We start from the raw sequence: 25,878 nt of genomic DNA on the forward strand, positions 1-25,878 counted from the left end.
GTGTAGATAACCAGATACTTCACTGGTCCGAAGGAATTGGGTGAGTTCCAGACGAATATTGACTCCGAGGTAAGTGGCGAGGAGCCATAAGTATTTGGTTCTTAAGAGTTCAAAATGTTTGTTATTCACTCTTGTCTGATTTCTTCCTTTGTCTTGCTGCTTGATTCGAGAGGAGGTTGTCCCGTAGCAGCTGATTGCATTTAGGTAAGAGTCTGTGTTACCCAACACTGTCCGGTAAAAAAATGCCAGTGCTTAACCTGTTGCTTTCTCTCTCCTTACAGGTGCAGCGTAAGACGATGTGACGTGTAGAAGAATAATATGTCCGGCGGTAACTCGATAAGTCTATAATGATAGTAGAAATTGTCTTTGTTGGTTTTCTCGGCTCACCTTATTGTCTTTCTTCGTCCCCTTAGGTGCCGGGAGTTCGGCGATGAATGATGAGCTGCACCGGGTCGAGGAGGTGCTGTGAAGACTGGTAAGTACAGCACGGTGCTGCAGCTGGCGGTGTGACGCGCACAAAATAAAGTCTTTTCCTTCTTTGGATGTGCGAAGGATCCAGGATCAGATGAAGAATGAAGGTAATGTTCTTGCTCTAACCTTTTCTTCTTATTTCCCTTATTTCTAGGAGCTCTGGATTTGAGGTGTGCGTGGCAGAAGACTGGATGCTGGACTGACAGGCACAGTGAGCGTTACGCTGCAGGATGCAGAATAACGTGAAGCGTGTGCTGCTCATCGGGCGTGGTTTAAATAGCCTCCAAAGTAGTCCCAGGTAAGAAGTTCCCCAAGACCACACCCGAGTAAAAAATAGTCCCTGAAACAAAGTAGTTCCTTCCAGGCCTCACGTTGGCTTGGATTCTTTGCAGCATGGTCTGCATGAGGTAAGTTTCTTCATATGAGCCAGGCGCCTATGGCGCCAGGACTGATCCCATATATGAGGCTGGCGCCTACGTCACCAGGACTGAACCCAGATAGCCCCTGGCCGGGGTGGCTGGGTTTTCAATAGGTGTCTGGATGCCTGCTCCCTGGACTGATGGACTTGGTCTGGATGTCCGGGGGTAGGCATCATGACACCTTAGCCCTGGGAGTCGAAAAGTAGTAAGGCTTAAAAGTAAAGTGGACCAAACATGAATCTCGGAATCCACGAAGGGTTTTTGCCGACCCATCGTATTTGTCAACTATGCAGCCCAGCAACACACTTTCTTTTGTGGCAGAATCACGGGATAGAATTAATTGTTTGAGAGCAGCGTTTTCTGCCTTTAGATTCTGTACCTCGGTTGATAGTTCTTGCATGCCACGCATCAGGTCCTGAACGGCCGCTTCCATGTCCATATCGAGTCGGTCAGGTGGCGTCTCAAACTGTCAAGGTGTTCCCCCCTTCTCACCTGAGTCCGATCTTTGCTGGATTTCTTGGTCGATGCCTTCTTGAGGACGGATCGGGTCTTGAATAAGGGTGCACAAGTCTCTTCCAACTCCAGCGTGCGTTCAAAGTTCCGGGATGCAACGATCCAGTAATCCGGGAAATTAAGAAAGTGCACTACTCAGCACACGAGTCCAGGAAGTAAGAAAGAAAGGAAAGGGACTAGGAATGGAGTTACTAGGGACAGAATCAGGGAAACAATACCGCGAGCTACGGAGCACACGTCTGGTCGCCACATCGCAATAGCATTGAGACGCGCGGAGCTGCTGAGCGGTGGTCTATTAATGGAACACGCTACATCCAACGTGTAGAGCGAGGAAGGTGTTTCACGCTGGACGGCCATGTTGGGAGTACCAGGGAGTGCAAGCCCCGTTGAGACAAGGACCAGGAAGTCCAAAAGGGGCGCATTCTGTAGGTCATGACAATCCCGACACGTCACCTCTCACTCCCACTCTCCTCCTCCAACACCCAAAATTGTCTCCTTGGCACAGCATTACCTCCTCATCCCACTTCCTCGTCCCAGTACTTATGAGGGAATGTGCTTCATAGGAAAGTACTGGAACAAGGAAGAGTAGGAGTAGGAGTAATGAACTGTACCGATAAGTAATCCAGGCATTGAACAGAAGCACAACCCTTCACACATCACTCACGTGCTCATTTACAGGTGCACCGACTCACCATTCACTCACACATCCAGCCACCCATACATCATGCACACACATTACATAATATGCATATACATACACATACACACACACCCTTGCATGCAACCATGTAGAAAACATCTTCTTACTTTTTTCTTGAATCCATTGTTGCTCTGAGGAACTCCTCTGCAGACCGGCTCTGTGGCTCCCATTCTCCATGTACGCAAGGAACCAGCTCTGGTTCCTGTCATGCGCAGAGCAGATGAACCGGAGCCTTCCATGTCCTGTGGTGTGGGGGGGTCTTTGTTAAGTCATTCGGACTTCAAAAGTACATTATTTCTGTTATCGAAAACCATAATGGAAATAATGTCTTTCTTATGTCACAGTGATTCAAAAAGGAATTAATGTTGTAGAGATGAGAGCCTTCCTTACTTTTGGTTTCTCTCTGCCTTTACAACCATTGAACAGTGGTCAGAGAGGCAGAGACAGTGGTCGCACAGGAGTTGCCAGTGGTTGCAGTTGCAACCCCCATATTACGTCCCTGCCTTTTGCCTGACAGACAGATGATTCCTTGACAGAGACATTCTTTCCTCTGTGGATTCTTTAGGCAAGGAGTCATTCTAGTCCATTTTGCCAGAGGTGATGACCAGAATTGAATCTGGTAACTCAGTTTGATTATCATAAAATCCTACGTGTCTGCAAAGTTGTTTGCTCAGCTTTCTGCAAAGAAGTGTGGCCGGCCCCTTACTAGCAAAGCTTCTACTAAATCAGAGATAGTCAGAAACATGTGTTTTGCGGGGTAAGGGAGAGTAAATGTTAATGTGCTTTGTGAGAAAGAACAATGAGCCCTCAGTTTGAAACATCATCTAAAACAGGTGTGTGAAAACTTTGGCTCCCCAGATGTTTTGGGTTACAACTCCAACCAGTCATTGCCAGCATAGTCAATGGTGAAAGATCAAGGGAGTTGTAGTCCAAAGCCGATGGAGAGTAAATAGATTGCAGAACAGAGATCTAAAATGTGAGAAATATATAATTGGATGCTATCTGAGGGGGTCTCTGTGCAAGAACTATTTATGGCTTAGCCTTCTTCCTGAGAACCACTAAATGTTTGCCATCCTTTAAAACACAGTTGACCCTTCCCTCCAATTGGTCTTTAAACAGCCTAGTCCCCCGGCTTGATTTTTTGAATTGTGTATATATTGAGTGTTGGATGTTGGGAGGGTGAGTTAATGATCCAATAGTGCTGTTTTGCTTTTATGCATAGTGTATAATAATCGATTCAACATCAATATTACCATTCCAAAGGTTTGTAGATTTAAAATGTTCATAGGCCATAACAAATCTTTGTTAAACAAGATTTCTTCTTCTTCCGATTTCATTAGGTTGACTTCCGTCCCAGGAATCGATGATATGTGCCCTCTAATCACTGATTTGACCTCCCATTACAATTTTCCTCCATTCCTGGTATCAGAGATGTGTACTTGCTATGTTCCTTATTGCTTGCATCCTTTCTCAATATATCTACTGTTGTCACTGCCTCAATCTCCAAGTTCCTAAACACTTTCATCAGGACTGCTCTTTGATTTTTAAATTACACATTCCAGGAAGTAATGTTGTATGGTGTCTACTTTCCAACAATGCCTGCATTCTCCAGTTTTGCGTCTGCTTATTTTATGCAACTGTTATTTCATGCAACTGTTATTTTAATCTTGTATCTCCTAATCTGATTATATTTAGCATTGTATCTTGTATCGTGGCTAGGTTTTGGGGTATATATATATTTTAACACAGTCCATGTTCTGCAGCTCATTGTAATAGCTCCCTTTGTTGCTATTCTTGTTCTCTTGCCACTCTTTCATTAATGCACACTTTATGATGTTGTTTATTGCCCCTTAACATTAAGGTATAGCAATGTCAATTTCTTCTAGTTCAATCTCTATTTTTTGCCAATTAGTCTGCCACATTATTACTGTCAGAATTCATGTACATTTTGTTTTTACTCTTGCAAAGTGTCACCCTCTGGTAAAAAAAATCCCACCCACAATTCTGGGTCAAGGAAGCGGCTCTTATTAGGAAACAATATTACAATTATTATATTAAAGAGTCAATTCAAAAGTGGTCCCCTAATTTTATGCTGGGGAAGTCACCACAGTACTATATATATATATACCCAAATACGAGAATCAACCAGGATAAATGTATCCGTAAAATAAAACTCATCAAATTCTTCGCCACAAATCCAATGAAAGAGAAATCTAAATTGAAACAAGCAAGCAGGACAGAAATAACAAAAGAAGATCTGAGCACATTATCCACACTCATGTATCTGCAGGAAGAAGGAGGGATTACATCTGATGTCATCGAGATTAATCCGGAGGATCTTGAAATTAATACAGAATGGTACTAAACAAGCAAACTTAAGGTGAAATCTAAGTTTAATACACCCATGATGATAGGGAGTTCTATAAAGACGTTTCAGAATCTTGTCATTGAAGATCTGAAGAAAATAAGGGTAAAAGAAGAAAAGGAAGTTTAAATCCAACATGCCGAGTGAACACACCAAGGCTTGAAAGAACTGAGACTTCTACCAAAATGCATCATTAAGGCCTCAGACAAAGGTCGAAATATAGTACTGATGGACAGGGAGCAGAACATCTATGAAGCAAATAGACAATTGAATGACAAGATCTGTTATGAGAAATTGACAGAGAACCCTATGCAAGATTTGGAACTCAAAATAAAAGATTTTCTCGATGACTGGACAGAGAAGGGAATGTTGGAGGATCAAGAAAACAAATTTTTCTATAAACCACACTAAACTATCCCCACCATATACTTTCTCCCAAAAGTCTATAAAAGCATCAATAGACCTCCAGGTAGTCCAATAGTCACATTAACAGGATCACTCTTGGAAAACGTGTCAAAATATATCGATGAGTCACGTTCTCCTTTTGTATTATCCTTACCATCTTTTTTAAGAGCTACTAAAGCCTTTTTACTGAAAATCAACGAATTGCTGTGTGAGCCAAATTACATCTTGGCCACAATGGACGTCGTATCATTGTATACTTCAATAAGAGATGACCAAGGCCTAAAGGCCTGTGCATACTTTTTGAACTCCAGATCTCTGAATTACACCAGACATTCAGAGATGATTTTGGCAATGATCCATTTATGTCTGACCAACAATGTACTCCTATTCAACCAGAAATATTACAGACAGAAACAAGGCACAGCGATGGGTACTACCTTCACCCCTCCATATGCCAAACTAGTAATGGTTGACTGGGAAAAGTATGAAGCCTTTAAAGAAGAACATGAAAGGTACACAGATTAGATTGTTGTCTGGTACCGCTACATTGATGACCTTTTAATAATGTGATGAATGGACAAATTATGTCAGTTAAATGTGAATACTTTCAATATGAAGTTCACAGAGACACACAGCCCTGAGAAGGTAGTTTTTCATGATGTAATGGTTTTTATTGAAGATGGTAAACTAAAGAGTGAATTGTTCAGAAAACCTACTGGAGTGAATATACCTCTACATGCAAACAGTGCACATTGCAAAAATATGACCTGGAGTATACCCTATGGGCAATTCATTTGAATAAGGAGGAATTGCACGAAGATCGAAATGCATGATCGACAAAGTAAGATCACAGCTTGGGGTTTCAATAAACAATGATATCCTAAACAAGTGATAGAACGGGCTAACATAAAAGCACGTAAATGTGATAGGATGACACTATTACTCGACCAAAAGGATGTGAAAGAAAATCAAAGAAGTGAAGAGAAGGCACGTCTGATATTGACATATGGACAAACGGCAAAGGCAGTCAAAAATATCATAAAGAAACATTGGTACTTATTTATGTTCAATACAGACTTCCATGATACACTCGGGAACCCATCCTAATTTCTCTTTTAGGAAGTGCAAATTCATTAAAGATACTTTAGTGGGCAGCTACATGGCACCTGAAACCAAAAGTAATTTTTCCACATGGTTGACAGAAAGAAAAGAGGGTTTTTTCAAATGTTCTAAATGTAAAATTTAAATGTAAAAGTATGCTGATGAATGTTCTACATATGTCCATCCTATTTTGAATAGGATGCTTACCATCACTGAAAAGATCACGTGTGAGTCCGAATATATTGTGTATGTCCTGAAATGAGCCTGCAATAAATGGTACATAGGGAGCATGAAATGCAGATTAAAGATACGGATCCTGCAACACATTTGAGCAATCAAGAATAGAGACTACACATACCCGATAGCCAAACACTTTTGGGAAGAACATGAAGGAAAGATATGTGACTTTTCATTTTTTGGCCCGAAACAAATTAACATCGGACCTAGGGGTGGGAATAGAGAAAAGCTGCTTAGACAATATGAAACACGTTGTATCGATTTTGAAAGCAAAACACTGTTGGGACACAATATTGATGAAGAACTTTATACATACATAGGTGAATGATATATTCTGTGCTTAAAATACAGATATGGTTAGAGACAATATGTAAAGTACAGCCCTCTTCACTAAATGGAGAATCCCTATCCTTTTGAAGGAACAGATAATTTCCGATGATGGGGAAAATAAGTACCCATAGCATGGGATACAAGGTTTTCCACTATTGTGTAATTTGGACTATCTTTGCATTGACACTATAGAGATGCACTTTGCTACTACTTGTAGATTCTGGCTCAAGTTATAGATGTTGTCCCCCCGTTATTGTCCCCTTTGTATATTTTCTTCCATTGTTTTTCTTTTTCTTCTTTTTCTTTCTATGTTTCTCACTGTGTTGAAATATGCCATTTTTTAACTCCTTCCGCCAATTGTGCTTAATTGACGGGAGCCTTTTAACTAAGTGCAATGGGATCAATTGTGTATACACATGGGAGATCTGGGATCCTGGACCAGACTGAAGGCATAGTCATGATTATGGTCAATATTTGTGTATAAAGAGATGTATTTGAACACTATCATTCCGAGAAATGTCTATCAGAAACTAGTGTGCAAGTGGAATCGACTGACAGCAGCATATCCAGGGCACCTTGTACTTGCACTATGCATTGTATAATGGTTAGAAATGCTGTGGCAGATGACAGTATCATGAATTGTGACACCTTACATCAAACATTTGAGAACCTAAGTAGATCATACTTGATGCACTTGATAATGTAGATACTAAGCAAGGAAAAATTGTTTAAAACCGGTTGCATTTATACAAGCACTTTACAATTTGATATGGATGGTGTTAGATACAAGGTACAGAGATAAATTTGCACTATGCACTTTAATATTCGTGAAATTATATGTACATATCGCTAACACCTGAGATTCAATATGTGCGCACTATGCACTTTATGGTAATAAGCGTGGAACATTTGTTCGATCGCACCGTACACTGAATCAGCTATACCATGAGTTCAATTGTTGACAATAAAAGTACCCCTACTGATCAATTCTCACTTTGAGATATTGTCAGGTGAGTACAAAGGCAGTGAATGTGGCAAGGGAAATGTGCACACGATCACACAGTGAATAGCTTTGAGTCAAACAACATGCACACAGGAACCAAGATACATGTATACTAAAACCCAGGAGTGCAAATAGAGTGTGACAACAATACAAATATATGAAAAGGGATGTGGGATAAGCACTTAGAAGCTCCTTATGGTTACAAGGAAAGTCGGCAAGGTCCTTACCCACAATTGCTGTCACAGGTACTGACAGCGCTAAGCCCACGTACAGGGCAAGCAACGACAGGATCTGTGAGCTAACACTCTTGAAGGTATTGAATAAGGTAACTTAAAAACAGTACCCGCAAGGACAAGAAATACCACTTGAATGTCAGCAAGCCCACAAACCCTGTTGATCAAACAGGGACCCAGAAAGGCTATAACAGAATGGGAGGATAACTAAACACTTAAGACTCAAGACAAGGGGCAAGTAGGAATAGTGATTACAGAATAGTGAGGAAAACATAGGCATTCACACAGGTGCTAGCTACAACAGCACACCACACCTAATAATCAATGGGAAATAAATGCAGAAGGGCAAGGGATAACCTGGAATGGATTCCAAGACAAAGTAAAGGAACAGGATCAGAGAAAATGTAATTACAAAGGCAAACCTCCCGACCCATCCAAGGAAAAAGGCAGGAAGCTAAATCAATAAAGAGGAAAGACTAAAGCATCAAGGTTTACAGAAGCAAAGGGCAAAGTCAAAGAAATATAGAACACAGGCAAACTGGGCTGCACCAAAAAGGAAAGCACTGACAAATGCTGCCTGCAAACAGAGGAAGACAGAAAGGGAATCTAGGAAGCAGCAATCATTTAAGCAAATTAAATTGGAAATCCAGGGATAAGGAACAAGAAATAGAAACTGGGAACTAGGCACAAAGCTAAGAACCAGGAACAACCAACAAGGGACCAGTCACAAACAGGAACACTGCATCAATGACCAGCGCTGCACTGAAGCAAACTGAGGCTTTTAAAGCTGCTTAACGAGCACACGCCTCAGGTGTGCTGCTTGTTGCACCTGCAGCCAGGGGTGCTGCCCATCCTCCACCCAATCTTGTCCTGCAAGGGTGGAGATGAAGCAGTGGGCCAGGAATTCTGGGAAGCATAGCCGTTTGGTTAAAGCAGCATGCTGGCTGCCAAAATCCTGGAATGGATCCGGAAGGGGCGTAGCTTGGAAAATAAGGATTTATGCCTCCCACTTCATCACAGCACGGTAGCATAAGGTTCGGAAGAAAAGTCCAGTAGGGAATAAACCCCAAATCAAGCCCCCAAGTGGTGGGAATGGGAGCTAAAGGAGCGAATTGTGACAGATATATGCATGTGCACTTTATAGCTCTCACCTATTAGACATCACTCAGTATGTTATCTGTAACGCTGACAGCTTCTCTTACTATGTGATAGTCAGTTAGAAATTGAGAGACTTTCTACATGCATGAATCGAGTAACAGAAATGTGTATACACGTGCCCAGAATGTGGGGAATACCATCAAGCTACAAGTTGTAGTGAAACATGTTATCCCCTTGATGGCCTCCCGTGTACACTGGACCCGGGTTGCTAATTGATTTTAAATTCCATGTTTTCGGATGAATAAAGGATTACTTTTTAAATATTTTTGTCATGTTTAACTGAGAACACCACTCTGTTCTGGCAATACCCATACTTTTGATAATTTGTGATGTCATCTTTGATGTCCTGGGTGTTAGTCTTAGCAGTGCACAGTGGTGGCACAAGTTATGGATGCTTAGCTTACCATGATTGGTGGATATCTGCGGGTTTTCGGTTTTACTTGTAACCATAATGTCCCTTTAGTGTTTTTCCATTGAATTTCATTGGTTTTTATTAGTGCAACTTAACCATAACATCCCTTTAACAACATTTTTTCAGTGAATTTACTGGGTTTTTACCAGTGCACCCTAATTTCCTACAACTAACTAATATCATACTTACCCCAATATACCAAAATTTTCTGGCCAATTTACAAAGTTTCACCTTAAAACTCTGCCATTTCCCACCTTATAGCATAATTTTTAACACTTCTATACACTTTTTGCAACTTTTTCCACTGTTTTTTTTTTGCCAAATGGATCCTTGCTTAGCGAACAGTTTGGAACTGCATTTTCAGCTGATCTCGGAACTTTGAAGCTCAAAATATACCCTTGCACAGCTCTTACACCTATTCTTACTCATTATCCCTTAACAATATAGCACACAGCACGTACTTTGAAGAATATTAGCAAAACTGCTATTTATTTTTAAAATGGCATCAGCTATTGCCATCCCTCCTCCCCAAGAGACACCATCACCAGCTGGAGGACCTATACAACCGAAAAAGTGCAGTACTTGAAAAGACAATGAAGAGGATCAAGAAGATTAGGTAGAGGAAGTGCCTAACTCTAGCACCCAGGAAGAATCATGGGTGTGGCAGTTTTTTACCACTGTTAGGAATGTACTAAAGGCTAAAGCTACCAAAGTGAAGTGCACTGAGTGCAGCGAGTCGCGAACTACCTGTACAGTACTCCTGCCGGACCTCCTGCTTGCGCCGCCACACCAAATCCATCCACTGCAATGCTCTCAGAAAGGTTGTTCCTTTCTTAGCAGGTAATAGGCTGTCTTCATCCACCTCATCTTCCTCAACGAATACGGTAACCACACAGCCTACTTCTGTGGGACACAAAATCCCACCAGCTACCTTGAAAGCGATAAAAGGGGCTGTCGATCGATACTTTCGAAGACAACAGTACTCTGTATATACCGCAACACACCACTCTGCAGGGGGGAGCAATTTCAAAGTGCTTTTGAAGCTGTAATCAAAGAGCATGAGAAACACTGCCCCCTACCTTAGATGTAACACGGGCGACATGTTCCCCTGTCCACCTGCACCTCCATATTTGTGGTTGGTGCCTCTTCCTTAATTTCCCTCGCCACCTTACTTTCTGACCTCTCCTGCAAAATAAAAACAAAATAAACCCAAAAAAGGTTCCTTTAGGAAACACCTCTCACAGTTAAAAAATATAACTAAAAAAATAATCTTATAGACTCCATCTACTTTACATTTCTAAGTAAAGTAGATAGACACAATAAGATTCTCCAACATTTCCATTAGCATTTTGGGTTTATGCTAATGGGTATAATAGACAATTGTATACTACAGAAAAATATAGACACACAGAAACAATTTTCTGTCCCAAATACCTTTCTCTAGCATGCAATAAGGGCCATAACCAATGGACCTTTACAACTATCCACGGTCTCCACAGTCCCCTTTCCAGGTCATGGATCATTAACAGTCCCGGATGGCACATGCACACCATCGCACAGGGCAGCCATTCTACCCTTTTAAATTTTTTATTTGTAACACTCCCTCAATTTCTGCTTTCAAACAGTCACACATCCATCACCAATCACTGCCAAAAACTGTACATATAGCCCTATGACCATATTAAGCATCCACACACTAACTGCCACTTACCAATCTTCTACAAATCTTTGCATCTGAATTTCCCTTAATTATACAAACAAATTGTACACAGTGCTCCTATGAATACACATATGCATTGTGCCGTGAGAAAAGCGCATTCATAGAAGGGTCAGTACGGATGGGCAAGTGCTCATAGTAACCCAGGAAAAAGTGCTAAGGGATGCCAAGGTGGGAGGCCACTGGATAACTACTGGAGCAGAGGAGTCCCCCGGGTGGAATGCATCTTAACTGTACCATCCCTTTAACAACATTTTTTCTGTTAATTTCACAGTTTTTATAACAGAAAATGTTTCATGGTGTTCCATCACTGTATATAAGTTATCAATAATTCCTATTTTCATATATATGAAAGAACTATAAACCTCCTTTAAGAAACATATATTTTTTTTGCAACACATGCTTATGTCTGTCGTTGGGGATGCAGATCATCATTCAATTGCCTACAGCATAAGGCTCCACCATGTCCCCAGCCAAACCAAACCACCCCTATTATTCACTGCACCTACCCTACCCATATAATGTGATCAAGGGCAGTGTTCATGGCTTGCAGTCATGGCCAGTCTCCAAATCCATGGGGCATGGGCTTCGGCCATGCCACATTCCCCAATAAGGAAATCTGAGTACACATTTGCGTTTGCTGAGGGTCAGGCCCACTACTAGGTTTCTAGACAAGTCCGATATGAAAGTCTCATCGAAACAGGTTCACCCCTGTTCCTCCAAAACTATCAAGGACCACATTGACTCCCTGGCTCTTGCCCTGGCTGACTTCTGCAACCACTCCTTCGCCACTGGAGTATTCCCATCCCCCCTGAAGCACTCCCTTGTACACCCTCTTCTTAAGAAACCCTCTGCTGACACCTTCTGCCCAGCTAACTATCGCACAATCTCCATCACTCCCTTCCTGGTCAAGCTCCTGGAGAAACTGGCCATTTCCCAGATTAATCTCCACACTGAATCTGTTGGTTGTCTTCATGACCATCAGTGTGGCTTCAAATCTGCCAGAAGCACGGAAACTGCTCTCCTGAAAATCCGTGAAGACCTGCTCTCCAACCTTGACTCTACCACCCCCTGCGTCCTCATCTTGCTTGATCTCCCTTCTGCCTTTGACACTGTCAATCATGCCATCCTGCTCAACCGGCTCCGTGATAACCTGGGTATCACTGGTCATGCTTTGGCATGGCTGACTTCTTTCCTCTCTGACTGACCCTCCCAGATCCAACTTGGGTCCTTTCTCTCCGATATCTAACCTCTCTCCCTGGCTGTTCAACCAATACCTGGCACTCCTTGCCCACTGCATCGCCACTCTCTGCCGCAATTTCAGTGCTATATGGATGAAACCCAGCTCATTTTCAGGCTACCCTCGGCCTCCTCCTCTCCTTCCCTCATCTCTGACTGTCTGTCTGCTATCCAGAGTGGTGTGCCGCCAATGACCTCTGCCTTAATGCCAGTAAGACTGAGATTCTACTCATCGGCACACCCACTCCCTCCTTCCCTGCAGCTCTCTGGCCAGCCTCTCTTGGCCCTCTTCCTGCTCCCACCTGCAAGGCAAAAAACCTCAGGGTCATCTTCGACTCCACACTCTCCTTCTCTCCTCACATCTCCGACGTCTCTAAGAAATCACACTACCAACTGCACCTCCTCAGAGGTATTCTTCCTTTCCTCTCCTTCCCCCAGAGGCTCACCGTCTCCAGAGCCCTGGTTCTCTCTAGGCTAGTCTACTTTAACAGCCTCTATCTAAACCTGCCTGCCTCTACTCTGCGCCCTCTGCAACTTATCCAGAACAGGACTCTGTCTGAGACTTTTCCTTGGCATCAAGCCCAGGGATCGTATATCTCCAGGACTAAAATCTCTGCACTGTCTCCCAGTGGCTGCAAGGATTTAGTTCAAAACCCTCTGCATTATTCACAAGGCCTTCTGGGGCTTGGGGTCGCAATACCTTCAAGTCTCTCTTCCTAAATATCTTCCTTCTCGACTTCTTTGCTCATCTGCCTCCAACTCCCTCAGGGTCAGTCACTTCTCCAAGCAACAAGTTGGTGGTAGATCTCTCTCTGCGGCAGGGGCCTCCCTATGGAACAGCCTTCCTGCCTCCCTGAAACTTGAGGAGATTCACCTCCAGTTCCGGAAGCACCTCACAACCTTCCTCTATGCTTCTGTTTTCTCTCCCCTCTCCCCTGCTGAATTCCTGGCTGAAACTGCACTGGTTACCTGGGGTTCCATGTGATAATTTCACCGCAAAAATATCACCATAAAAAAATATCGCCATATTTTTGTGGCAAAATTCACAATGGAGCCTGCGGGGGACACTCCTGTAACCCCTGCATCACTTTTTAATGTGCGGGGGACACCCCCGCAACCCCCACTTCCACATAATATCTCCAATAAAAATATCGCCTATGGCGAACCAAATGGCCATATTTACGGCGATATTTTTGTTGGGGATATTATTACCTGATACCTTACCTGGCCACCCTTTCTGCTCTCTGGCCCAGGCCCCACCAGTTTACACACCTGCACTGCCTCCCTGGCAACTCCTGCACTTGGGGACTGTTTTCTGTATCCCTACAGTTCCCCTACCAGCACTTATGTTCTGCACTATCTTGCACTTGCCACCAGCTGGCCGTGTTATGTATCTAATTATTCTACTATCACATGTACTGCACTTTCCCCTCTCTCTTCCCCATTCACTTTTCCCTCCTCCCCCCCATGCACTTGCACAATCTGAATGACACCTGGCCTAGTAAGATCATTGTCTGTCTTCCCATCGGACCCCCTCCTGCCTCGTTGCACCTTGAAATACTTGTATATAGGCACGTTATAAATGCCATATCATATATCATATCACATCATATCATATCATATCATATCATACCCAGACAACACATGTCTATCACTAGTTTTCTACTTACATTCTTACACTTTGGAAAAATAAAACACAACACATATTACCAGAAACATGCTTTCAGGTCCTTCCTAATGCTCGTCGCACAAGTTCGTTGTAATCTAGTCCACCACTTCACTCTGCAACCGCAAGCACAATATTATTTCCTATTCAAACCTACTCCTTCGGCCATGCCGCATGCCCCAATAAGTAAATTACAACACACATTTCTCCTTGCTGATGGACATATTTGCAAAAGCATGCTTTGAAGTTCTTGCTGACTCTCCTCGTGCATATTTGCTGCAATCCCATCCAGCACTTCAACTTGTAGACACAAGACAATGATTTTCCCCATTCAAACCTATCCCAATTTCTAAAAACATTACCACATAGCCGGTCCCTGTTGGCCATGCCCACTTTCACCCCTTTGCTGGTCCCTTGTGTTCATGGCCAGTAGCCAGATTGTCCTGGTCATGGCTTTAGGCCATGACCAGGACAATCTGGTCACTGCCCATGGCCACAGGCCCTCAGTCACCAAAGGTACACTATCTTTTGTAGCTACATTGTGACACTTTTCAAAAAAGAAAACACTGACACATTTGCAAAACCATGCTTTCATGTCCTTGCCAATGCTCCTTACACAAGTTTTCTGCAAATCTCGGCATGTTTTATTTTTTTCAAGGTGTCAAAATGTACGTATATAAAATAGTCATATAACTTAGCCCCCACTTGACAAAATCCATTCAGACTTTGTACAAACATTCAAGGTTGGGTCTATAATCTTTCTGAAAAACTTTGTCCACATTCGTCAAATGACAACTAAGGGGGAAATTCATAGAATTCAGTTTACAAGTGGCAAACGGGGCTGGCGCACAGTGTGCGCGTGCGACAGTCTGTGCCAGCCGCGTGCGCCAAAATCCATTTCTGCACACATCGTATTCATGGATTTTAACATCCATTATCAGCCGTGGCGCAGAGTGGCGCAGCGACACTGCAGCAGCGCCAGTTATGTCCCCAACCCCTCCCCATGCGCCATGCACAGCGCACAAATCCTGTACACGGCGCACCAGCCAGTGGACCAGCATACAGGCCCCCAACCACGAAAATGCCTGTAAAACTCCCCACGCACCCTTCCGAATACACGTACACCCCTGCGTGTGGAGTTTCACACGCGTTTGGGCCTGTGCGAGCGGGTTACATGGATTTCGGGGGTGTCAGGAAGTTTCACACGCGATTGTCCTTGTGCGAGCGGGGTACGTGTATTACTGGGGTGCGCAGGAAGTTTCACATGCGATTGGCCCTGTGCGAGCGGGGTACATGTATTACTGGGGTGCGGGGGAAGTTTCACACATGATTGTTCCTGTGCGAGCGGGGTACATGTATTACTGGGGTGCGCGGGAAGTTTCACATGCGATTGGCCCTGTGCGAGCGGGGTACGTGTATTTCGGGGGTGCGCAGGAAGTTTCACATGCGATTGTCCCTGTGCGAGTGGGGTGCGTGTATTACTGGGGTGCGCAGAAAGTTTCACACGCGATTGGCCCTGTGCGAGCGGGGTACGTGGATTTCGGGGGTACGCAGGAAGTTTCACATGCGATTGGCCCTGTGCGAGTGGGGTACGTGGATTCCGGGGCTATGCAGGAAGTTTCACATGCGATTGGCCCTGTGCGAGTGGGGTACGTGGATTTCGGGGATGCGCGGGAAGTTTCACACGCGATTGGCCCTGTGCGAGCGGTGTACATGGATTTCGGGGGTACGCAGGAAGTTTCACACGCGATTGGCCCTGTGCGAGCGGGGTACATGGATTTCGGGGGTGCGCGGGAAGTTTCACACGCGATTGGCCCTGTGCGAGCGGGGTACGTGTATGACTGGGGTGCGCAGGAAGTGTCACACGGGATTGTCTCTGTGCGAGTGGGGAACGTGTATTACTGGGGTACGTGGGAAGTTCCACACGCGATTGTCCCTATGCGAGCGGGGTACGTGTATTACTGGGGTGCGCGGGAAGTTTCACACGCGATTGGCCCTGTGCGAGCAGGGTATGTGTATTTCAGGGGTGCGCGGGAAGTTTTACACGTGAATTGGCATTGTGGATCCTCCCAGGTGTGCCCTCTACCCCCTCCACGGCTCCTGCAGGCAGCCCACCCCACAGGGGACTACCCTGCACCCCTGGTCATGTCCTGCAGGCAGCCCATCCACCATGGGTATGCCCCCCAGCCAGCCCACATGTCACCTTGCACTAGTGATCACCAACTCATGTCCCACAGCACCCCCACCCACCCAGCTTTTCTTCTTTTGGCGGGGGTGTTGCCAACGCGCACACGTGCATCTTTTTCATGTTCTTTTTCAAGGCAGACGGTGAGTTCCGCACGTATTTTCCGACTGTGGTTACCCCCGTGTGTCGCGTACCCCAGGCTGCGTGTAACACGTGTACACTTATTTTTGTGTTTCTGGGTGCCACAGCGTAGTGCGGGTTCATTTTTCCACGCAAGTGGTCTGCCAGGGGTTGCATGCATGTGTACGTTTGTTTTTGGTGTGCATGTGCGTTGCGTGACCCGTCATCTTCCCCCAGGGGGCACATCCAGCCTTGCTAGAGCACTAGGGTATGAATTCCATCTAGTACCCTACCCCTTTCACCCCAATTGCCCAGGACAATTGTTTACTGCAACTACCATACGCACAACATCAGTGCCATGGTTGGGAGACGACCAAGCAGTAAGGAAGGCAAAGGTGGCTGACCTCCAAAAGGTGGGAGTGGTGGGCGCGGTAGGGGGCGTGGCCAGGATTTGCAGGGTGCCCCTAGAGCCCCATGTGTGGAGGACCAATCGGGGACACCTATGCCCCCCTCCCAATGGTTGTGGGAAACGTAGCTGACACCATCCCAGCTCAGCCCTTGTTGGACCGGCCCATTTTGTCACCTGAACCTGCACAGGATAACTCCCAGGCTGACTTCCAGGTCAGCAAGTCTAATCCACGTGTGCCAGTGAAAGTTGCTGTCACCAGACCACGTGGATCTGTGGCAGCAATGCCATCTGCTGCACCAAGTAGGCAGGGTGGGGAGGCTGCAGGGGCAGCTGCAGCTCAATCCACCCCAGCTCCGAGTCTCCCAGCCAGGACAGTGTTGGTCCAGGTGCATCACACCGGCGTTGGCCCTGCTGACATCACCCTGCAGCCAATGCCTGCACCAAAACCTATGGTCATTGTGCCTTTACAGGCTTCTAGTACCAAGTCCACCTGCGCTTCTGCCCCTACTGACCAGAGCGGTTTAAGCCACTCAGGATCTGCACCATCTTACAAGAGGAAGAACAAGGGTGTTCTTGCACTACAGGCTGAGACCCCAGACACGGCTACACACTCCGGCACATCAAGGAAGCCTAGCTTTAATGACGCCGAACTTGATGCACTTGTGGCCTATGTGTCGGCACATAGCCGTGAAATGTTGGTGACTGCAGGCTGCAAGACTACGCCTTCTCAACGTAGGGCCCACTGGCAGACCATCGCGGACCACATTAGTGCCCTTGGATTTGTGAGGCGCACAGCTGATGATTGCTACAAGTGGTGGAATGACCTGAAAAGCAGAGCAAAGAACAAGCTGGCTTCCAATTATGCCTCTACTCTGGTGACTGACGGTGGGTCTCCACCAGAGGACGACCAACTCACTGAACATGAGTCTGTTGCTGGAACCTTCATCACAGAGGAACAGATCTAAGGCATGGGAGACCTACCAGATTATGATGCATTGTCCGGTGAGTGCCCATGCAAGTGTGGGTAATCCATGTGTATGTTTCTTGGGTGATGTGTAATGATTGAGTGCCAGGTAAGAGTGTGTACTCCTAAGTGGTATGGGTCACCCATGTGCTTCCTCGAAACCATTCACTGGCCTTGGGTTTGGGTATGACAGTATCCCTTCTGACCACAGTACCCAATTAGCGCCACATTACTGCAGTTGCCCTTGAACTGTCATCTTGCAACAACATTGTTCTGATTTTTCAGTGTTCATTCAGCCTGATTTTTTCAATCCTCCCATTTTTGAAACACATTTTTCTGCCCTAATGCCACATATGTGACATGCTTCTGTCATAGATTACAACCCACATTGGCCCACATTTATTACCTTGTTATGGGAATGATTTGACCATTCAGGCTGATTGAGTAAGGGCCTGCTCACATTAAATTTTGGTCCCTGTTTGAATGTTGAACATGACTGTTATGTTCTGTCATGTTGAAGTGACCAACCATTGATATATCCATCTGCCTGCCATCAATGTATTATTGCACACTGGATGTGTTGCAGTGTGTGGCACATTCATATTTTGGCACACTATTTTGCATTTGTCATCTCATCATGTCAATCTCACATGGATGGGCGACAGTACTCATTCACTGACATATGGCTGTACTTGTCAAATGTACCATGGCTATGCTACGTGCCATCTGTGTGCTGGCATGTGCTATGTATGTTGATTGACCATGCCACTCACAGGCTAATATGTGATGACAGTGCTATCCAGCATGTAGCACATGTGTTCATTTCCCATCTTGGAGTCCTCAGTGTCTGTGTTTTGCCTCCCCTTCCAAATCATTGACAGTGCATGCATGCCAAGGTTATGGTCATGTGGGACATGTGTTGTTCATGTACTGGATCTCTGGCTTGTCAGGCCTATGTGTGTGCTATGGTGCTCATGCCTGTTTCCATTTGTTGTCTTTCATGTTTTTGCAGGTGATGACGCACTTGTTGCTGTAGAGGTGGAGGAGATGGTGCAGACCCAGGAGGAATCTCAGGCACAACCAGTGGAGGACGTGGTGTGGTAATAGGTGAAAACCCAATCCTCCTGCAGACCATACTGTTCAGGGGTGTCTCTGGGTGCACCTACCCAGACCTCTATGATTCAGGTGCTGAATCGGATGATGAGACTTATGTGCTGTCGCAGGTGAGTGTTTATGGCAGGGATGCTGTTCTGTCCAACCCACCTGCACCAGGAGTAGACCCCTCTATGGGGATGTCAGTATTGGTAACTCCGCCTTTGGCAGTTACGGATGCAGGGTCACACTCCACAACATCTGATCCTGTTCCTCGGCCAGCAGATCAGAGGGGGAATGCAGTCCTGCAGCCTCAGGCAGTGCCAGCACAGCAAGGTGCAGATCGCCTTGCCCCAAACAGGTGTGGTGCCCGCCGACGTGGTGGCCGTGCGCCACCAGGGAATACTGTATGGGAAAACTCCATGTACAGTATAGCAGCACAACAGGGAGCATCGGTTGAAATGATGGCTCAGGCAATGGAGAGGGCAATGGAGAGGGTGGCCACTTCCATTCTCCCCCCTGAAAGGCAGATGGCGCTCCAACAGCAAGCAACAGAGTCCATTTGCCAATCACACAGGGAGGACATGTTGGCGTCCAACAGGGACCGACGGGCGGCACTGGAGACTCTGCGCAAAGCCATATCTGTAGAGTCCCAGGGCCACAGGGAAGCCCTGAGGTTAGAACTCCATTTCCTCAGGGAGAATCTGGTAGAACTTGAGGCTTCCCGAAATTTTAGGGCAGAACAGCAGCTGGAGCAGCTCACATGTTCGCTCTCAGCTGAGCTGCAGGCAACTCGTGAGGAGATCCTGGCATCACGCGAGGCCATGCGTGCAGAAATGCAGGCAACTCGTGAGGTGCTGCCTGGGGATCTCCGTACTATCATCCTCCAGAACGACACCTTCCACACACGCATGCTTGCTGCCATGGAGGACCATACCAGGGCTTTGTGTGGGCTGCCTCCCATAGCACCACCACCTCCTAATGTAGCAGCAGAGGGTAAAGAGAGCGACAGCAGTTCTCCCACATTGGCGTAGCCGTGCAGGCCATGAGCCCATGGAGGTATTTTTTTTCCCGCAACATCCACGCAGGTGGGTGTTCGTGTGCACCCTGTCCTCGAACCTCCTTTGTGGCCTCCCCCCGCCCCGGCCCACACGTGGCCATTTTTGATTTTTTTTCTTTTTTTTTTTTTTACAGTGTGTTGCCTTGTGTGGCTCTCGTGGGCATCCACTGTGTATTGCAGCTGGGCACATGCAGGCTTGTTCTGTGTTTGGGTTAGATGCTTGGGTTCCTGCCACACACACCCCTCCTGCTTCCCCTTTCCATGGGCTTGCAAAGGGTGTGACCAAGTGACAGTGACTTACATAGTGACATTGGGCTCCCATGAGCTGTGTGGGCAGTCTGTGGTCAAAACTGTGTGGACATCCCTAGTGGCGATTGTTGTTGTATTGAACACTGCATGGTGTATTGATATGTGCTTGTGCATCCATGTCTTCCTCCTTATTCACAGGTACCTTCTTCATGTCTTCACAAGGCCATCTCCTTTGCAGATGCAGTTCATGTTGTATGCAGTACGCTGACACATTTCCCTCTGCAGTTGGAAGGGGTCGATGTGCTGGCTTATTCAGGTTGTAAGACTTGCACTACTTTGATTTTGTACTGTCATATTCTGGCCCTGTTTCATCCTGTGTTGCTGTACTGTGTTGCTGGTAAGTATGTGTTCATGTGTGCTGTTTATTATTGATTACTGGGAGCATATTGTCTGTGGCCTGTTATCATTTGGGACAATGCACTTTGTGACACTTGTGTCATGTGTTGTGCATTCATTTGTTTGGTTTCACATTGCATGACATGCCATGGTGTGTTTGGTAGCTGAGATGGGGAGGGGTTGGATGACATGGCACTTTTTTCATGTTGTATTTTGCAAGGGGGTAGTCATTCATGCAGCATAAATGTGTGCCTTTTTGTGACACAGCATTGGTTGTCTTTCAGTAGGTAGGGATGCACACAATGTAACACTTCCAGGTGACCAATCTCAGGCTGGTATGGTTGTGACAGTTGACTGTCCCTTATGTCATCATCATTGATTGACAGCTGGTATGTGCCAGGGCTGTGTGCACTCCACAGGGATGTGATTTTAGGTGAAGTAAATAGCCACCAGCTGCGTACGGGCTGCCTCACCACGTGCCCTTTCCCCTCCCATGCGCAGCAGCCGTGCATGTGGTTGGGGATGTGGGGGCACCACCATGTCCACCCGCAGGCCCCTGCGTGTTGTAACGTTGTGCAGGACATATGCTGCCACTATGATCCTGCACACTACTGGGGGCGCATATAGCAGCTGCCCACCAGAGCGGTCAAGGGAGCAAAAGCGTGACTTGAGCACTCCGAATGTGCTCTCCACTATGCCCCGGGTTGCAATATGGGCTGTGTTGTATCTTACCTTGGGTGGTGTGGTGGGGTTCCGAATTGGCGTCATCATGTGGGTGCTCAAAGGGTAGGCACTGTCACCTGGGGAGGTGATGATGAGTATCATTAGTGGGGTTGTGACATTACTCAGTATCTGACATGCATGCATGTGCAGAGGCATTTATACTCACCAAGCAGCCATGTATCGCCATGCCGCCCAGCTTCTAGGTCCCGGTTTAGGGGTGACATTCTGAAAATGAAACTGTCATGAGTGGACCCTGGATAGTTGGCATATACTGAGGTGATGATTTCTTTGGCATCACATACTACCTGCACGTTGATGGAATGCCAGTGCTTGCAGTTTCTATAGATGTGCTCAGTTGCCCTGGGAGGACATAGAGCCACATGGGTGCAATCAATGGCACCTGGCACTTTGGGGAAGTGTGCCACCCTGTAAAAGTCCTGGACGGCAGCCTGCCTTTGTGCAGGTGTTCTGGTCATGTATATGTGCCTGCGGACTGAAGAGCGTGCAGTCATGATGGCCAACACCTGGTGTAGGCAGCGTGACTGCGTGGCCTGTGACACCCCCCCACTATGGCACTTGTCCGCTGAAATGAACCAGTGGCCAAGAAGTGCAGTACATTGAGCACCTTTTCCAAGGGACTCAGTGCTTGGGAGCTCACTCACTCACCAGGTCGAGCATTATGTGTGGTGGGAACCTGTACTACCCATACACCTGGTCATCAGCCATCCCAAAAAGGCTGGTCCTGGATGTAAAAATTCTGGGCCTGGCTATCCTCCTCCTCCTGCGGTGTCCCACAACCACTGCTGCGAGGAATGGTATATTCTGTTGTTTGTGCGCACTTTTATGCTGCACAGGGCCGCGTTCGCCTGCTTCCTGCTGGCGTACGTGTTTCCAGATTAGCGTGTCTTTTTTGGTGCATGCGTTTCCCCTGTTTGATTCCATGAATACGTGTTGTAGACGTGCGTGTGGGCGTTCCGCGCATTTGTCTCCTGTACTTACCCCATAACGCCCACATTTTCATGCATTGTTCCCCATTCTGCGTGTTACGCCCCATGTTCTGCCTACATTTGTTGTGTGCGCCGCGCTATGTGCGCTTTCACTGTCATGTAGCGCACGCCTTTTGATGACCTGTGGGCCCACGTGCGCCACGCAGGATTTTAGCGCACATCCCAGGATTTACATGCACACGGACTTCCATGAATCGATGTGCGTGGCTTTAGCACACTTGCGCTGCGATTTTCGCGCTGGCGCTGCGATTCGCACGCTTTTGCACACTTGCGCGGCGCACAATAATTCCATGAATCGGTCTGAAAGTTATAAACCATCTAAAAATGTTGAGACCACCCTCTAATTTTGGACATGACATCTGGACTGTTTGCAGACATCAGAGTTGAAAATCCACCAGTCTTTGGGTTTTTCAAGGCCATATCCCATCCCATACTCATCACCCCTCACCTCCCCAGACATTGTTTCATTAGTTTGACAAGTGCAATGTTGTGTTTTTTAACATGTTTTCACCATGATGTTCACAGACAACGGTGGCTGTCCGTGAATCCAACATGGTGGGTATTTCCAAAAATCTAATGCTCCTCATGCTTTTCACCATCCAATCAGTGGGCGCGTCCAATGTCTGCGGACATCACGCTGTCCTCTAGACGAATCGGAGGCCCGTTCATGGACCAAATAGGGAAGTGAGTCCACCGACCAAACCCAGATATCACTCATTTTATTTTGCCTACTTTTTGGTTGTTTTAAAAAATATATATTGATGGATTTGCACTTATTTTACAATAGCTCACTTTCGGGACCAAGCCGCCGCTCCTGCTGCAAATTTGGTGAACATCTATCCAGCAGTTTGGGCTGTAGCCATGAGCCAACATTTTTTAGGACCCCCCTATAACTTTGCCCCCCTGCAAAAAACCTCACCAAACTTCACAGAATCCATCTGACGGGCCATACATTTCTTTTGTAAGGTTTCATGAGGATTCCTTGGGGGTGGGAGCAAAGTTAATAAGCCGCCCAAACACTGCTTAGGCAGCTAGTCTATAGAAGAAAAGCAACCTGCTTATGAAATTCTCACTAATGTCCAAAATGCACAAAACCATTACATGAATCAATTAATTATATTTCGGAATATCTAATTCTAATAGGACAATATAACTTAAAAGGTAATTCAATCCTTGCAACACCACTCATCAGCCAGTGTGTTTAAATACATTGCAGAACATGCACTTCAAAATAACTTTCTTTTAATGAATATAATATTCTTTTGAACACTTTATTTTCTACATTGTCACAAACCCCCCAAAACAATGTGTTCTATTGTCCAACATGTTGTGATTGGTTTCTAGCACATGCATGTAGATGAAATACAAACTCCGGTGGGCATCATTACCATCTACATGCTTCAGTTTAGGGAAGATCTGCTATCAATTTAGAACACACAAAATATTGAATTATCTGCACTATACATTAACCCAAATTATGGTTTTCTGAAAGAAAAACAATTATACCCCTAAGCCCTTGGTTGATTTTGGTGCATCTAATTCGGGTGAAACTTTGCTTTTCAATTGAAATTACATCATTGTCTATTGTATGTAAGTGGTTTAGCGAAGCTCCCTTTCCTCCGAATATCACTTTAAAAAAAATCTATTGCTTTCACCGGTCGCAATTTATCAATCTATTCTGGAACTGTGGACATGTTGTACACCAAACGACAAATGCAGTGTCAGACTACACCTGTGAAACCGTGCAGGGTTTAATTTACTTGGCTATGATCTACAAAAGGCTGGAATCTCTGCACAGAAATCCTACTGGGTGCAAGTTTAACATTCCCTTCCTTGGCAGGAAGCATGATATATTTCACAATAGCATGCTAAAACCTTCTATTTGCATTCAATTGATTACGATTTTATTAGACATTGCACTCTGCTAAAACAGATATCACTTGGGTATGAATATAGTGAGCAAGCAATAATGGTTTCATGCTCAATTCTAGAGCATTCTATTTGGAATCAGCTTCCCCTACTGACATCCCTCCAAATCCTTTGACTTCAGGGACCTAGAAGGGAAATTATTCTAGAGGACATTTATCTAATTGCATTGGGAAATGTATATATGCTCACTTTTTGATAATTCTTTAGGGCACAGAGTCAGTATGCAGCATTCACATTTTCAGGTACTCTCCTAATCAGTGAGGCCCCTCTGGTCTCAGCTCTCTTGCCCTCTTGGAATCAGGTATGCCTTGTCACACATCGGGGTCTGAATGACCCGCGCGCCTCCTCATCACGCCAGGTGAAACAGACCATTTTCAAGGTACCTACCAAAGTCGTGACGCTTCGCCACAGTATCCGACGTTTCTCAGCCCCTTACTTCTCTCGGTGGCGGTTACCCTGGAGATTGGGCTTAACAACATCAAAGGTATCGACAACCCAGCCTTTGCCTACAACTCCAAGGAAACCTACCTTTTGCGTGTAGTTCTGACTATTCGGAACGTGAGCTCTGACGGGTTTACGGAGCTCCGCCTCCTGGGTATATTAGGCACTGCAGCGGGAAGGACGCTGCTTCTGATTAAAGTTGCAACCAGCATCCGAAGTTTCGTCTTCTGTGCCTTCCTAATCGTTGCCTTCCCGTGTACCAATTCCTGTTTTTCCAATTGCGGACTGCCTTGAGACTTCTCAATTCTTCTGCCTACCTGTGTACCGGACCTTTGCCCGCCCTACGAATTGCTTGCTTCCTGATTCTGTACTGTCTTCTGCCTACCTGTGTACCGGACCTTTGCCTGTCCTACGGTTTGCTTGCTTCCTGATTCTATACTGTCTTTAGCCCGCCTGTGTACCAGATCTCGCTGCCTATCCACTGGATTGCCTTCCGCTATTTCTTAACGTACAGAGACTTCTGTCCTGAATTACCTGCCACTGCCTTCACCTTGTTTTCCTCACCTTCCCAGCTGACTCCAAGTACTGGGAACTGTTCCTTCTTCAATTCCAGTGTTCTTTTGTGGATTCCGACTCCATTCCGATATTTTGGATTTATTCCCTCAAGTGTACGCAAGGACGCTTTGCTGATTGTACACAAAGACTCATTTCTGAAAGTGCACACAGGGACGCCTTGCTGAGAAGTGCACCTACCCGTATCTAGTGCGCTCCTCGTGCCGCCTGGGTATAGTATCCCTACTAACCTTCCTGTTTATTGTTTTGTACCTCCGTTGTTTCTAACCTGGATTGATTAGGTTATTTCAATTCCTGTTCTGGTAAGACTTCCTTAACTTTTCTTTATTAATTCCTATCTGAACCATCAAAATAGAAGCTAATATCCTTTCAATACTTACAGGGGAAATTCCATTTCTGTTCCTTTTCAATTACAAGGGGAGTGGGTGACCCAGGTACTTTCTGCTTTTGTGAGGCTTTTCTTGTGGTGATCTTTGCTCTCCCCAAGTATTTACCAATTGTCTTTTTCTTTTTAGCTGGGTCCGTGGCGGTGTGTTCTCCCCACTTTTTTTGGTGATTGGTCTCTCAGTCTGTGATTTAGCGCAGCTGAGAGTCATATCATCAAAAAGAGCTTATTTCCCTGAACAGAGAGGAGGCTCAGGTGGAGGTTCCATCTCGAGCTCTTCAAGCAACATCCAGTACAACCGTCCTGGTCGCTTGCCGAATCACTCGCCAGCCGGTGAGTAACATGCCTCAAGTAAAATCTGCTTCAAGCTTCCGCT

The sequence above is a fragment of the Ambystoma mexicanum genome, chromosome 3p (assembly GCF_040938575.1).
Source record: "Ambystoma mexicanum isolate Mex_15411 chromosome 3p, UKY_AmexF1_1, whole genome shotgun sequence".
Taxonomy (NCBI): domain Eukaryota; kingdom Metazoa; phylum Chordata; class Amphibia; order Caudata; family Ambystomatidae; genus Ambystoma; species Ambystoma mexicanum.